Raw genomic sequence first — 13,680 nt, 5'->3', positions numbered from 1 at the left:
CAGATGGTTAGAGCGTGGTGCTAATAACGCCAAGGTCACAGATTCGATCCCTGTACAGGCCAAGTTTAATTGTTTGTAAAAAGATACATTTTTCTTGTGTCTCATTTTTGACTGTTTATCACCTTGGATCAAACGCTGCTTGAAGGATTGGATGAATACATTTGATATAGTTGTAGAATTAATTATTATTCTGAAAGCTCCTGCAATATCTATGATTGGTTCTAAGTTCTAACGCCAAGTAACTAAATCTCTTATTTATTGCAATTTATTGAGGTCATTTTTGTTTTGTCTTGTTGATGAAATATAAAGATAGTATGAATGTAAACAGCTGAATATAAGCTTTCCAACTATCCCGGGTTAACAATCAGTAGCACTTCATCATCTGCTATTTCTTCAATAGTATGCTATATATTTAGTGAGCCTATTAGTTTAGTCTTTAGAGCATAAAGTAAAAAATGCCAGGGACATACTTTCAATCAGCCTCCAAGCCAATACTTGATGCTCCTTTAATGTTGAAAATAGATGTATTTTCTTCTGTATCATGTGTATCTCTATATTTCCTTTGAGGGGAAGCTGATAGAAGGATTAGATGAATCAATTGCATATAGGTGATGAATTGTTATTTATTGCTAAAACACATGGAAAAAACATTAATGGCTCTAAGTTCTAACACTAAGTATGAAAATCTCTTTTGTATTGTAATTTTTCTAAAGTCATATTAGTTTCTTCATGTTGATATTATATATTTATAACTTCATGGTAAACCTCCGAAATTAAGCTTTCCAAATCCCCCGGGTTAACTATCATTAGCACTTCTTCATATGCTGGACTTCCAGAAAATTGTGCAAAATGGCCTGTTAGCTCAGATGGTTAGAGCGTGGTGCTAATAACGCCAAGGTCACAGGTTCGATCCCTGTAAAGGCCAAGTTTAATTGTTTGAAAAAAGATACATTTTTCTTGTGTCTCATTTTTGACTGTTTTTCACCTTGGATCAAACGCTGCTTGAAGGATTGGATGAATGCATTTGATATAGTTGTAGAATTATTTATTATTATGAAAGCTCCTGGAATATCTATTAATGGTTCTAAGTTCTAACGCCAAGTAACTAAATCTCTTATTTATTGCAATTTATTGAGGTCATTTTTGTTTTGTCTTGTTGATGAAATATAAAGATAGTATGAATGTAAACAGCTGAATATAAGCTTTCCAACTATCCCGGGTTAACAATCGGTAGCACTTCATCATCTGCTATTTCTTCAATAGTATGCTATATATTTATTGAGCCTATTAGTTTAGTCTTTAGAGCATAAAGTTAACAATTCCAAGAACATACTTTCAATCAGTCTCTAAGCCAATACTTGATGCTCCTTTAATGTTGAAAATATATGTTTTTTCTTCAGTATCATTTGTATGTCTATATTTCCTTCGAGGGGAAGCTGACACAATGATTAGATGAATCAATTGCATATAGGTGATGAATTGTTATTTATTGCTAAAACACATGGAAAAAACATTAATGGCTCTAAGTTCTAACACTAAGTATGAAAATCTCTTTTGTATTGTAATTTTTCTAAAGTCATATTAGTTTCTTCATGTTGATATTATATATTTATAACTTCATGGTAAACCTCCGAAATTAAGCTTTCAAAATCTCCCGGGTTAACTATCATTAGCACTTCTTCATATGCTGGACTTCCAGGAAGTTGTGCAGACCGGCCTGTTAGCTCAGATGGTTAGAGCGTGGTGCTAATAACGCCAAGGTCACAGGTTCGATCCCTGTACAGGCCAAGTTTAATTGTTTGAAAAAAGATTAATTTTTCTTGTGTCTCATTTTTGACTGTTTATCACCTTGGATAAAACGATGCTTGAAGGATTGGATGAATACATTTGATATAGTTGTAGAATTAATTATTATTCTGAAAGCTCCTGGAATATCTATTAATGGTTCTAAGTTCTAACACCAAGTAACTAAATCTCTTATTTATTGCAATTTATTGAGGTCATTTTTGTTTTGTCTTGTTGATGAAATATAAAAATAGTATGAATGTAAACAGCTGAATATAAGCTTTCCAACTATCCCGGGTTAACAATCAGTAGCACTTCATCATCTGCTATTTCTTCAATAGTATGCTATATATTTAGTGAGCCTATTAGTTTAGTCTTCAGAGCATAAAGTTAAAAATGCCAAGGACATACTTTCAATCCGTCTCCAAGCCAATACTTGATGCTTTTTTAATGTTGAAAATAGATGTATTTTCTTCTGTATCATGTGTATCTCTATATTTCCTTTGAGAGAAGCTGATAGAATGATTAAATGAATCAATTGCATATAGGTGATGAATTGTTATTTATTGCTAAAACACATGGAAAAAACATTAATGGTTCTAAGTTCTAACACTAAGTATGAAAATCTCTTTTGTATTGTAATTTTTTTTAAAGTCATATAAGTTTCTTCATGTTGATATTATATATTTATAACTTCATGGTAAACCTCTGAAATTAAGCTTTCCAAATCTCCCGGGTTAACTATCATTAGCACTTCTTCATATGCTGGACTTCCAGTCATTTGTGCAAAATGGCCTGTTAGCTCAGATGGTTAGAGCGTGGTGCTAATAACGCCAAGGTCACAGATTCGATCCCTGTACAGGCCAAGTTTAATTGTTTGTAAAAAGATACATTTTTCTTGTGTCTCATTTTTGACTGTTTATCACCTTGGATCAAACGCTGCTTGAAGGATTGGATGAATACATTTGATATAGTTGTAGAATTAATTATTATTCTGAAAGCTCCTGAAATATCTATTAATGGCTCTAAGTTCTAACGCCAAGTAACTAAATCTCTTATTTATTGCAATTTATTGAGGTCATTTTTGTTTTGTCTTGTTGATGAAATATAAAGATAGTATGAATGTAAACAGCTGAATATAAGCTTTCCAACTATCCCGGGTTAACACTCGGTAGCACTTCATCATCTGCTATTTCTTCAATAGTATGCTATGTATTTATTGAGCCTATTAGTTTAGTCTGTAGAGCATAAAGTTAAAAATGCCAAGGACATACTTTCAATCAGTCTCCAAGCCAATACTTGATGCTCCTTTAATGTTGAAAATAGATGTATTTTCTTCTGTATAATGTGTATTCAATGAAAAAACCATAGGTTATAGACCATATATAGTTAGGGATTAGCATTTAAAAAACCTTATTTTATTTGCACAAAACCATTGAAATTCCATATATAGTTAGAAGCGCTAACTATATATCGCGCACCCGCAATCCACTGCTGATGATGTCACATATTACATCATTCATGACATGGTCAGTGACATCACTGATGACATCACTGATGACATCTCAAATGACATCACTGATGACATCACTGATGACAACATCCAGTGACTGTATGTTTCTGTAAAGTTAAAATATGTCTTACATATTGAAGAATGAGTGGATGTATAAGTGTCTGGATGAAGGATTTAGTAGGTGCATGACTGACTGTATGAGTGAATGATTAAATGTGTCTCACTGAGTGCATGGGTTAGTGACTAAACTGTCTTAATTTGTGCATCATTATGTCTGTTGTTCTGTAAACTGTTGCATGTGTTGATCAGTAGCTATATGAGTAACTATATGGGTTATTGATTGGTTGCCCAAGTATTTGTATGGGAGACTGAGTGTGTGTGTGGGTGGCTGGGAGGTGTATGACTCTGTGCATAGATGTGTAAGCAGTTGATTCACTAGATGTATGGTTTCAAAAGTGCATGTGGAAACAGCTGTATGGGCGGTTTGACTGTGTGCATGAGTGTATTGGTGAGTGAATGGATATCTCAGTGCTACATGTCAAAGTAAGTACATATGTAAAACACAGTACATGTGAGAGTTGACATATATAAATAACTGTGCATAAGAGCCAGTGAAAGTGTGAGTGGCTGTATGGATCATTGTGAACTTGTATCAGGGATTGTATAAGAGAGTAAATATGTGTTAGTATATGTTTGAATAAGTAAAGTTTGTTTAACTGTATAGTTGAGGAAATGGAGGTGTGATTGATTCTTTGCATGACTGACTAGGTGTGTGAGTAACTCCATGGATGAGTGACTGTCTGTGAGTGTCTGTTTACACTGATTGTATCTAAGGTTATATTAAAGTCTGAAGAGGTTCATCGTATTATCACATGAATGATATCATCAGTGATGTGATCAGTAATGTCAAATGAGATGTCATCAGTGATGTCATTTGAGATGTCATCAGTGATGTCATCAGTGATGCCATTTGAGATGCCATCAGTGATGTCATCAGTGATGTCATTTGAGATGTCATCAGTGATGTCATCAGTGATGTCACTGACCATGTCATGAATGATGTAATATGTGACATCATCAGCAGTGGATTGCGGGTGCGCGATATATAGTTAGCGCTTCTAACTATATATGGAATTTCAATGGTTTTGTGCAAATAAAATAAGGTTTTTTAAATGCTAATCCCTAACTATATATGGTCTATAACCTATGGTTTTTTCATTGAATTTCAATGGTTTTTTAAAAGCTAATATCTGTAGCTGTACAATGTATTGTTCTTTAAATTTTGAAATATATTTTTCATGTTCTTTAGACAATTTTTTTAAAACATTTTTTTTGTTCCGCTCCCAGTCCGCGAACCGGTCTGCTTCCCGTTAGCTCAATTTAAAGCCGCGGCTTAGTACGCGAACCGGTCAACGTTCCTTTAGCGTAACTGTTACGTTTGCATGACGTTTTGCGTTATCGCGTAATACGTCGTTGGACGCGCCAAGTTAGCGGACCCGGAAGTAGACCGGAAAGCGGAGCAAAGCGCGAAACGTAAACACAGCAGGTCATGTGACTCGAAAATAACACTTTTCATTGGTTCATTTCACTTTTGGTTTCCTAATGATGTAATACTTGGTCATGTCATATAAAATTAACCCTTTTCATTGGTTTAGAATTTTTCCTTCTCCCAAATGATGAAAACCCCTCCTTCTTTCCTCACTCTGACTTTCATCTTGGTGAGAGAAAGACCTTTTTTGATTCATCAGCAATGGCTTCAATGGTTGCTTCTGCCAGTGTGCCCCCACCACCTCCTCCACCTCCTCATGGGAAGAAAAGACTACCTGCTTCACTAATTATAGAAGAGGAGGAAAATCAAGAAGAGGAAGAACAGCAAGAAAATGACGAGTTTTTGCCAGAGGAGCCCAGAAGATATAATAGGAAAGAAAATTATATCTGGCAATTTTTTAAATTTCCTGCTGACCAAAAGAAAGTAAATGCCAGATACGTCTTTTGTCGCATTTGCGACGAACGACTTTCAAGGGGCACAGACAAAAAGTACAGTTTTGGCAATCATACAATGCACAGGCACATGAGTCGATGGCACCCTAACAATTACAGCAATGCACAACTTCGCGACCAACAACAAAATCCGCCAGAAATGGCAAGAAGATCTGTTGTTCAGGAGGTATCGGGACCGGAGGCGAGGGAGGTGATCCCGAACATCCAAATCAACATGGGAGAAGTGAAGCAAGTCTGTGTGTGGTGCAACCAGACACTTTGCTACCGCGAAAGTAGCATTACCCTGATAATGAGAGCCATCACCAATCATGTGTGCCCAAAACGCCCCAAAAAGTACATTCTTTTTTTTTTTGTTGCTCCTGTTGAGCCGTCTTCGATGAATCATTTTTGTTTCCCCCCTCCCCCCCAAAAATAAAAAAAAATACAAAATGTTCAGAAAAAAACAAAAAAATATCAAAAATGTTCAGAAAACTAATAAAAAAAATTTAAAACAACAAAAACAAAAAAAAACAGTTCTTTTCAGAACTACCTCCCCATTATTAAAAAAATTGGTAGAATTCTTTGAACTCTGCCAAGCTCTATTTCTATTAGTTCGCTACCAGTTCGCACTCCGGTACGCGTACTTTGAGCGTACCAAAATTTTTTTTTAAAAAAAGGAACAGTAAGTATAAGGAAAGGAAACAGACAGTTATGTTACAAAAAAAGACAATTTTTTACATGGTCAGTGACATCATCAGCAGTGGATTGCGAGTAACAGTTTTTTCTGTTTACTTCCTATAGTTGTCTTTCTTGTAACATAAATGTCTTTTCCTATCCTTATACTTACTGTTCTTGTTTTTAAAATTTTTGGAGATCATTCAGAAACAGTAACATTAATAGAGACAGAATTAGTGAATAATAATGAAGAAGTATGAGAAGAGAGGGACTGAGAAAAATACTGGAAGGAATAGAAAAATTAAGTAATAGAGAAAGGAAGGAGAGAAGTAGCAAACACAGGAAAGTAAAGATTAAAGAAATGAAGCAGTAGAACTATTAGATGTTAAATGTGATAAGTTAAATGATTGAGTGAGGGTGACGATAAGGTGTGTCCTCTCTAAAAGTTTGTTTAAGGTGAACCGTACTCTGGGTTGCATATCAAATTTATGCTTGTTGAAGAATACAGACGAGATAATAGATGTGAAGACCTACCATTGCAGTAAAACATGCCCATTTATTACATCAATCATAACATAGTCAGTGACATCATCAGCAGTGGAATGTAGGTTAAAAAAGTAGAAAACATTTACCTTAAAATTCATGTTAACTTTACAAGCAAATTTTTCATACATTCAATCTGTAAAAGAGAGAACAAACATTTCCAAAAATATTAAAACATGTATTTAAAAATTAGAAAAAAGAAGGGAAAAGGTTCAAGAAGAAACAGTTTTTAAACAACTTTGACATTTACAGAAACCTCTACTTCCCTACGACCCCTACACAATCCTAAAGATATTTATTTTAAAAAAACAGTATCTTCATGCTGATGAAATGAGGCCTATTTTGAAACATGATGCTTCTTTTGCATTGCTTATGTCTCACAATAGTGATGCAATAACAGCGCAAAAAAGATGTAAAGCCATCATAAAATTGTGAAACATTTTAAATGATTGTTTTAGGATGCAAATAAGATGTGTGCTTTCAAGAGCTTTCTTTGAGGTGAGGCCTATTTCTTTTTTTTAAAAAAAAACAATACCTAGAAGTACAGCAGTGTAAGCATTAAAATTGACACTTACAGAAGACTCTGCTTCTCCATATCTACCTCACATTTCTAAATATATATCATAATTTCAAAAAGCATAACATTAATTATACATGTTAAATGGTTTATTTTTGCTGTTCTCAGAATGTATCAAATTTCACTTAAATCAGTGACTTGAAGGTATTCATCATGTAACAGCGGGAAAAAAAAACACAATCAAAATGACTGTGTTTAAAAAACCCATACAACCTTCGAAATCTGATTTCAAAACTCCTTAAAATTAACTTACTTTCAATGACGTCGAACGATCTCCTATGAACAGCATCCACTCTGTTGTGCTACAAATATTTTCAGCCCGCCACTTTCTGAAAGAAAACCTCCATCGATACGTAAAATATGTTACATAGAAAAAAAGACTTCTCCCATTATATCACATGTTTCCACTAGGCCAAATCATGTTGCCGCGATTCGCAAGTCTTGTTAATCTTCCAATCAAATCCCGACATTTTCTATTTTCGCAACTTTCAAAAATAAAATATTTGAGATTATTTACACAATCCTGGACTACTAATAACTTACTCTTCTTTGTCACTCATGTTCTCCTTTTCCTATGACACTGATACTGCTTACTATGAAGCAGACTTACTTGCATTAGGTTTATATAGTTGGATTTTTAATCTAGACAGCATTGCAGACTTACATTCCCTCTACTTAAAATTTTGGTTTTAAAAACACCAGGTAAGAATTTTTAAGGTCAAACGGCAATTTTTTTTGGAACGTTACAACGGAATCATTACAGAATGACCAGCCGTTTCCAGACTTTAAGTAAGCTGTATAATGTCCTGATGTTGTTGATGGACCATCGTGATAGATAATTGCTACAGTAACAAAAGTCCTCCCTGATATTGACAGCTGAGAAGCTACAAATTTTTTTATTAAAGTTGACAATTTTGATCCATCAGGCCTACAACGTTGGATCATTAAAATGACATACTGGCCATATCTACGTATAAATAATGTTGACATCATATCACATTTACATTGGCTACACTCCATGTTGTGATCCGCTGCATTTACTAGCTTATTAAAGGAGACTGATTTACTGTCTGGCAAAGTTAAATATATAAATCTTTCTGAGTCTACACTAGTAGTACTTGATACCATACAGTTCTCGCAGTCATGCTGCCATTGATAAGAAAGCCCAAACAGGTGATCTACATCTACACCCTCAACTTGCAATATATCAAGCATATACATTAAAAACTCCTGACAATCTTGCTGATTATTTTCAGAGAAGTCTGTTTGACCTGAACATTCATCTAACAGATAACGAAGTTCAGACACACTTTCTACTTTTGTTCGATCAGTGCTACATTTCTCGAAAACAGAATTCAACAAACAGCATAAAATTTGTTCAGAATTCAACAGAATCTGTTCTTTTAAACTCTCTAGTGAAAAGAGAACATTAACCACTACATTTGCATAGCAGTTGACACCAGAACTGTTTTCAAATTGAAAACCAACAACATCTTCAACAGAATCCACTTTCTTTCTGCTAACAATTTTCGGTTCATTGACTTTTAGTCTTTTTGCAACAACCTCCCTACTATTACTGCTATTTCTACGTTTGCGGCCTACCACACGTTTCTCAAACAAAGGATATTGAGGCAAATGTGGCGCATACTCTCTTCTTAACCTATTGTATTCCTTAACACAATCTAGATCCGCACAAATGTTTGTGACATCACAGTCAATCAAGTACAATCCCGATAAAGTTCTAACTCGTGACAATGCCACATATGCCATACCCTCCTTGAACACAGAACTGCCAATATTCACCAATGCACAGTCTACACTTAAACCTTGCGATTTATGGATTGTCACCGCATATGCCAAGCAAACAGGAAACTGTTTACGGCGAACATATAAATCTTTAACAAGCAAAAACCTAGCAGAACAACGACCAATCTGCTGTACTTCCTCAATGCCATCAAATTTAATTTTTAAAAATTCTATTCCATCTCTATTTCTGTATTTCTCAAAATCAACAACATTACCCATTGATCCATTTACCAGACCTCTTTCTACATGTAAATTCCTTCTCAAAATAATTCGGCAATTTAAACACACATTCAAAGTCTTTTCAAAACCCGCTGTTTTAGATATAGTCTTCTCTAATGAATCCAATTTTGATTTCAAATTGTCTGACAAAATAATTGTTGATCCCATATGCTCTAATTTGTCGATAGCTTCAAGTTTCACAATCTCTTGCTTTTCTAAATTCAACATTTTGTTGTTGAAGATGGCACATTCTGCAAGAGTTGGCATGAGACATATCCCGGATTTCTTCTCAGTAATTTTCTGAAAAATATTCTCAGGCACAATCTCTTGTTTGGGATATAAATTTGACAGTAATCGTGCATTTAAAGCTTCTTTCCCATGCTCGGTCACTTTTCCAATTCTAATATCTTGTAGAATATTCTTGTAATCTTCATCCTTTGCCTGACGCATATTTTGATGCAGTTCTGCATAATTGAAGTTTAACCATATATTGACGTTGCCAATGCTCCCTAGGCACTTCCTGGTATCTTCATGCGTGAGTATTTTGAACACAGGTTGACCTTTTACTGGTGTCAGCTGCAGAAGATCTCCGAAAACAATGATGTGTTTCCCACCAAATAACACATCATATTCAGTTTTAAGTACTTCTTGCATTCTCAAATGCACAAAGGCAAGCATGACATTGGAAACCATGCTTACTTCGTCAATGATAAGTAGTTTCATTTTCCTCAAGACTCTTGAAACTTCACAGCAAGCATCTCCAGATAACTTGTTGTATTGTAATTTGTTGTCATGCTCCACCGGCAGCCTCAGTAGACGATGCAAAGTAATACCTTTAATGTTATGTGCTGCCAGTCCAGTAGGAGCGGTGACAACACAAGACAGCGATGACTCAGTCCTTTCCTGCAAATAACAAGAGATTGCTTTAATGAGGAAACTTTTTCCAGTTCCCGCTTCTCCACTCACGTACAGTCGGACAGGCTTCAACGATGTACATGAGCACTTGTTCTTCTTATGACTTAATCCGTGCTCAATTTCCGTGGTAACTTCATCATATATTTTCCTCTGCTCAACGTTGAGTTGTTTTTCCAAGTCTTCTAACTTAACTGAATCCTCCTGAGCATGTGCCATGGCTCTTTCCACTTCATTCATAGCAGTGGCAGCTTCATTTTCGATAATAGGTCCTCCAAGTGGATCTTGACTCAATGAAACAGAACTCTGACTGTCCTGAGAACTGTCTCTGGCAATCTCGGCTGCAATCGTTGCTTCCTGCTCAATTTCCAAAGTTAGCATTTCTTGATATTTAGAAAAAGCAGGACATTCTATGGACTCCTTGGCTGCATTGAAAGAGTCTTCGTAACAGAGGAAATCTCCAAGCAGTTCCTCTTCTGCACGCCAAGGCTTGAAAAGTTGCAAAAGTGCTAAATAAAAAAACTCCTTTTTTTCTGGAGATTCACCACTCAATTTTCGATGGTTTACTAATTGGCATTTTCTTTGCTTGACCAGGCATCCCTCACTTCCAATTACAGCATACACTCCTTTCTCAATATCTTCTTTGATGTTCCTCTTGAATATATAATTTTGGAGAACCTCATATAGACAAACATTCTCAAGGTGACTGCTTCGATTTGGATAATATGTATCCAACATGTTGGTCTTCAAAATGTTGGTACTGTTTGGTTCCTTTTCTGCCAAATACTCAATTTCCCGGACAGGTTTTAGAACTCGATTTCGCGTTGCAGCAAGACCAAGACTCGCCCAAACGAGACTCCTGGATTTGGCATAGAGACTTGCTGAAGACAACCGGTCAGAACATTCGTAAGCTCCGATTTCTCGATGCGACAACATCTTCAGACTGAAACTGTACAACTTCTTGCTGAGGCTCTTTTCATGAGAAATGTCCTCCCACATATCCTTCAGTTCGGTCTTTTCTTTTTTGGTGATGTAAGATGTCACATACCGAGCCACAGCCATACAGTTGTCAGCCACAAACTGTATATCCATGTTAGCATTCCACATGGACAAAATCACTGGGTTGTAGTCATTGATGTACTTGGACTCTTCGTTCCTTTTCAAATTGTATGTATTCTTGGGTGATTTCCTCGTCACATTATGTCGCAGCGAAGACATCAAACTGTTCACTCTTCCTTTAGAAATCACCGGTCGTGGAAAGTTGAAACGACATTTGGTGTAGAACTTGTCCTTGTTTCTGAATTTACGACGACAGTACTTTCCACAACGATGGCTTTGGAAACGTAGAACTTGTTCTCTTAGACTTTTCTTCTCTGTTGCGTTTGGAACAGCACACGTAGAATACTGTTCGATGAAATTCATCACTAAGTCATCCGGATCTGTTCCAAATTTAGGTGCATCCTTGATCCACAACAACATATGTATATGAGGGGCACCTCTTGCTTGGTACTCCTTTCTCCAAAAGAAATCCAACACCTGTCCAAGAGGTGGATTCTTTTTATTTGTAATGAAAGACATCATAGCTTCAAATCTATGATTGAAGTACCTGCATACATTGACTGGATCCAAAGAGCACAGTTCTCCGGGTGTCTTGAATTCGATGTTTTCAATGTTACCATTTGCCTCTCGTAAAAATTCAAGTAAGTCTTCCCAGCCATACTCGGCACAGCTCAGAGTGAGGAACCATGTTGGAGTTCCTAAGTTCCTCAGCATACATTTTAAATCACCATGACGACGGTACCAGTACTCATTAGTACCACGCTGACACGCCATGAGATTAATTAAGTGAGAATCCAAAATACTGTCTTGGACATTGACTTTATGCATAAAGTCACTTGCCGAGATGTTTCGCATCTGTATACCACTTTTTAAGATGTGGTTCACTGCATATGACAGTCCAGACAAATCGCTTTCAAACAGGAGATGAAACAAATAGGGAATGCATTGCCGAAACCTAGGATCTGCTGCATACAATCGTAAAGTCCGGTATTCAGACGCAGGAATTTGATGAGGTCGCTCATCATATCTTCCTCCTTGCCCTGTGGGAAATAGCTGTGGGAAACACCGAGCTTCCAAACTTTCCTCCCAAACACTAATGGGACTCCCTTTGGCTTGTTTCATTTGAAACAACTCAATAGCATTCCCCATGACTTCCTTGGAATGCAAAGGATGAACACTATAATGTTCATATATTTCTTCACTTTTAGAGGCCTCTACTTTCTCAATTTGGCCAGCACACAAATCGCTATCCTCTTCATCACTTACTTCCTCTTCTGCAACATATACATTCTTATAGTACTTATTATTTTTCTTCAAATACACTGTTGCCTTTTTGACTTTCCTAACATCCACTAAATCTTGCCATATTTTCTTATTCTTTGTCGGAACCCCATTAACCAAGATAACCAGAGGTTCCTCTTCCACTTTTTCTATTCCAATTGTGTTAATGTTTTTCTTCAAATCTAGAGGCAAATAAACAACTCTTCCCTTTAATCCTCTCTGTAAATCTGCTGGAGGCAACTTCCCTGTCTTTGGCTCCATTCTTACAATAGCCTGAAAGGGATGGATACTTTGAATCAAAATAGATTCATAAGTATTTAAATCCTTCAATTCAGAAGGAATCTCAACCAATTCCAGATTATTATGAACTGCCCTAGCAGGCGTCTGGTTTTGGTTTAATTTATTACAACAATAAGTACACACACGTTGATCCGATCCCAAATCAAAATAATTTTCTACCATCAAGTATGTGGCAAAATCCTTCCATTCACTATTATTTTCCCTTTCACTTTTTGCATATAAATCCACTACCTTAGTCTGATTCTTATAATAAGTGCATCGACAACATACACAAGTGAAATTAGGCCTCTCACTTGATTTCATCTGAAACGTGGCAATTTCCTTCTGAAAATTATCTGTACTGGAAACCTGTACATTATCTTCCACATTACCCTCTACTTCAGGGTCAATTTGAACATTCTCATCTTTATTACCAAAGTAACAAAACTCAATTTCTTCACAAATATTCTTCACATCTATTTCAGAACCATGCAAAAGAGCAGCACATAATTGTTTAAGCATAATTGCTGGACTCTTAGCATAATACAACATTCTCACTAATTTTCTCACTTTATTATGATGCACTGCTAGCATCCTGAAATGATGAAAAACACTCTGGCATACTCTCCTGGAAAGACAAGCCAGTGAATGACCACGCAAACCTGTCATTTGTCTCACTCTGCAAGGATCTAAATCTTGCAACAACTTCATTTTCTGCTTCAAACTTTTCTTATTAAATGTCCGTATAAAATCACAAAGCAAATTGATGGAAACCTGTCGCACACTGCAAATAGAACTACACTTCCAAATGTACACAGGACCCTTAGGACGTCTTCCTAAAACCTCATCACTTAGCGCCTCTTCTGTCTCTGTTGTCACAAGTTGTTCTTTTTCAACTGGACAACCATCCTTCACTTCATAAGCTCGACCACTGGTGTCAACTGCAAACACCAAATCATTATCCTGAAAATAACTCTCCTCATTAAAAAATGCCTCACAACTAGAACTATGCATCCATTCTCCGGAAAAAACTTCACAAAAGTTAGTACGA

General features: G+C 36.1%; 1 non-coding gene across 1 annotated transcript; it reads left to right on the top strand.

The window, feature by feature from the left end:
- The first annotated feature begins 1,714 nt into the window (after window positions 1-1,714).
- On the top strand, window positions 1,715-1,788 carry TRNAI-AAU (transfer RNA isoleucine (anticodon AAU)). Its single transcript has one exon. It is a non-coding gene; the product is annotated as a tRNA-Ile (tRNA).
- The last annotated feature ends 11,892 nt before the right edge of the window (window positions 1,789-13,680 follow it).

Source organism: Lissotriton vulgaris, chromosome 4_1, assembly GCF_964263255.1.
Source record: "Lissotriton vulgaris chromosome 4_1, aLisVul1.2, whole genome shotgun sequence".
In the NCBI taxonomy this organism is placed as follows: domain Eukaryota; kingdom Metazoa; phylum Chordata; class Amphibia; order Caudata; family Salamandridae; genus Lissotriton; species Lissotriton vulgaris.
This window is presented reverse-complemented; position numbering and strand designations above follow the sequence as displayed.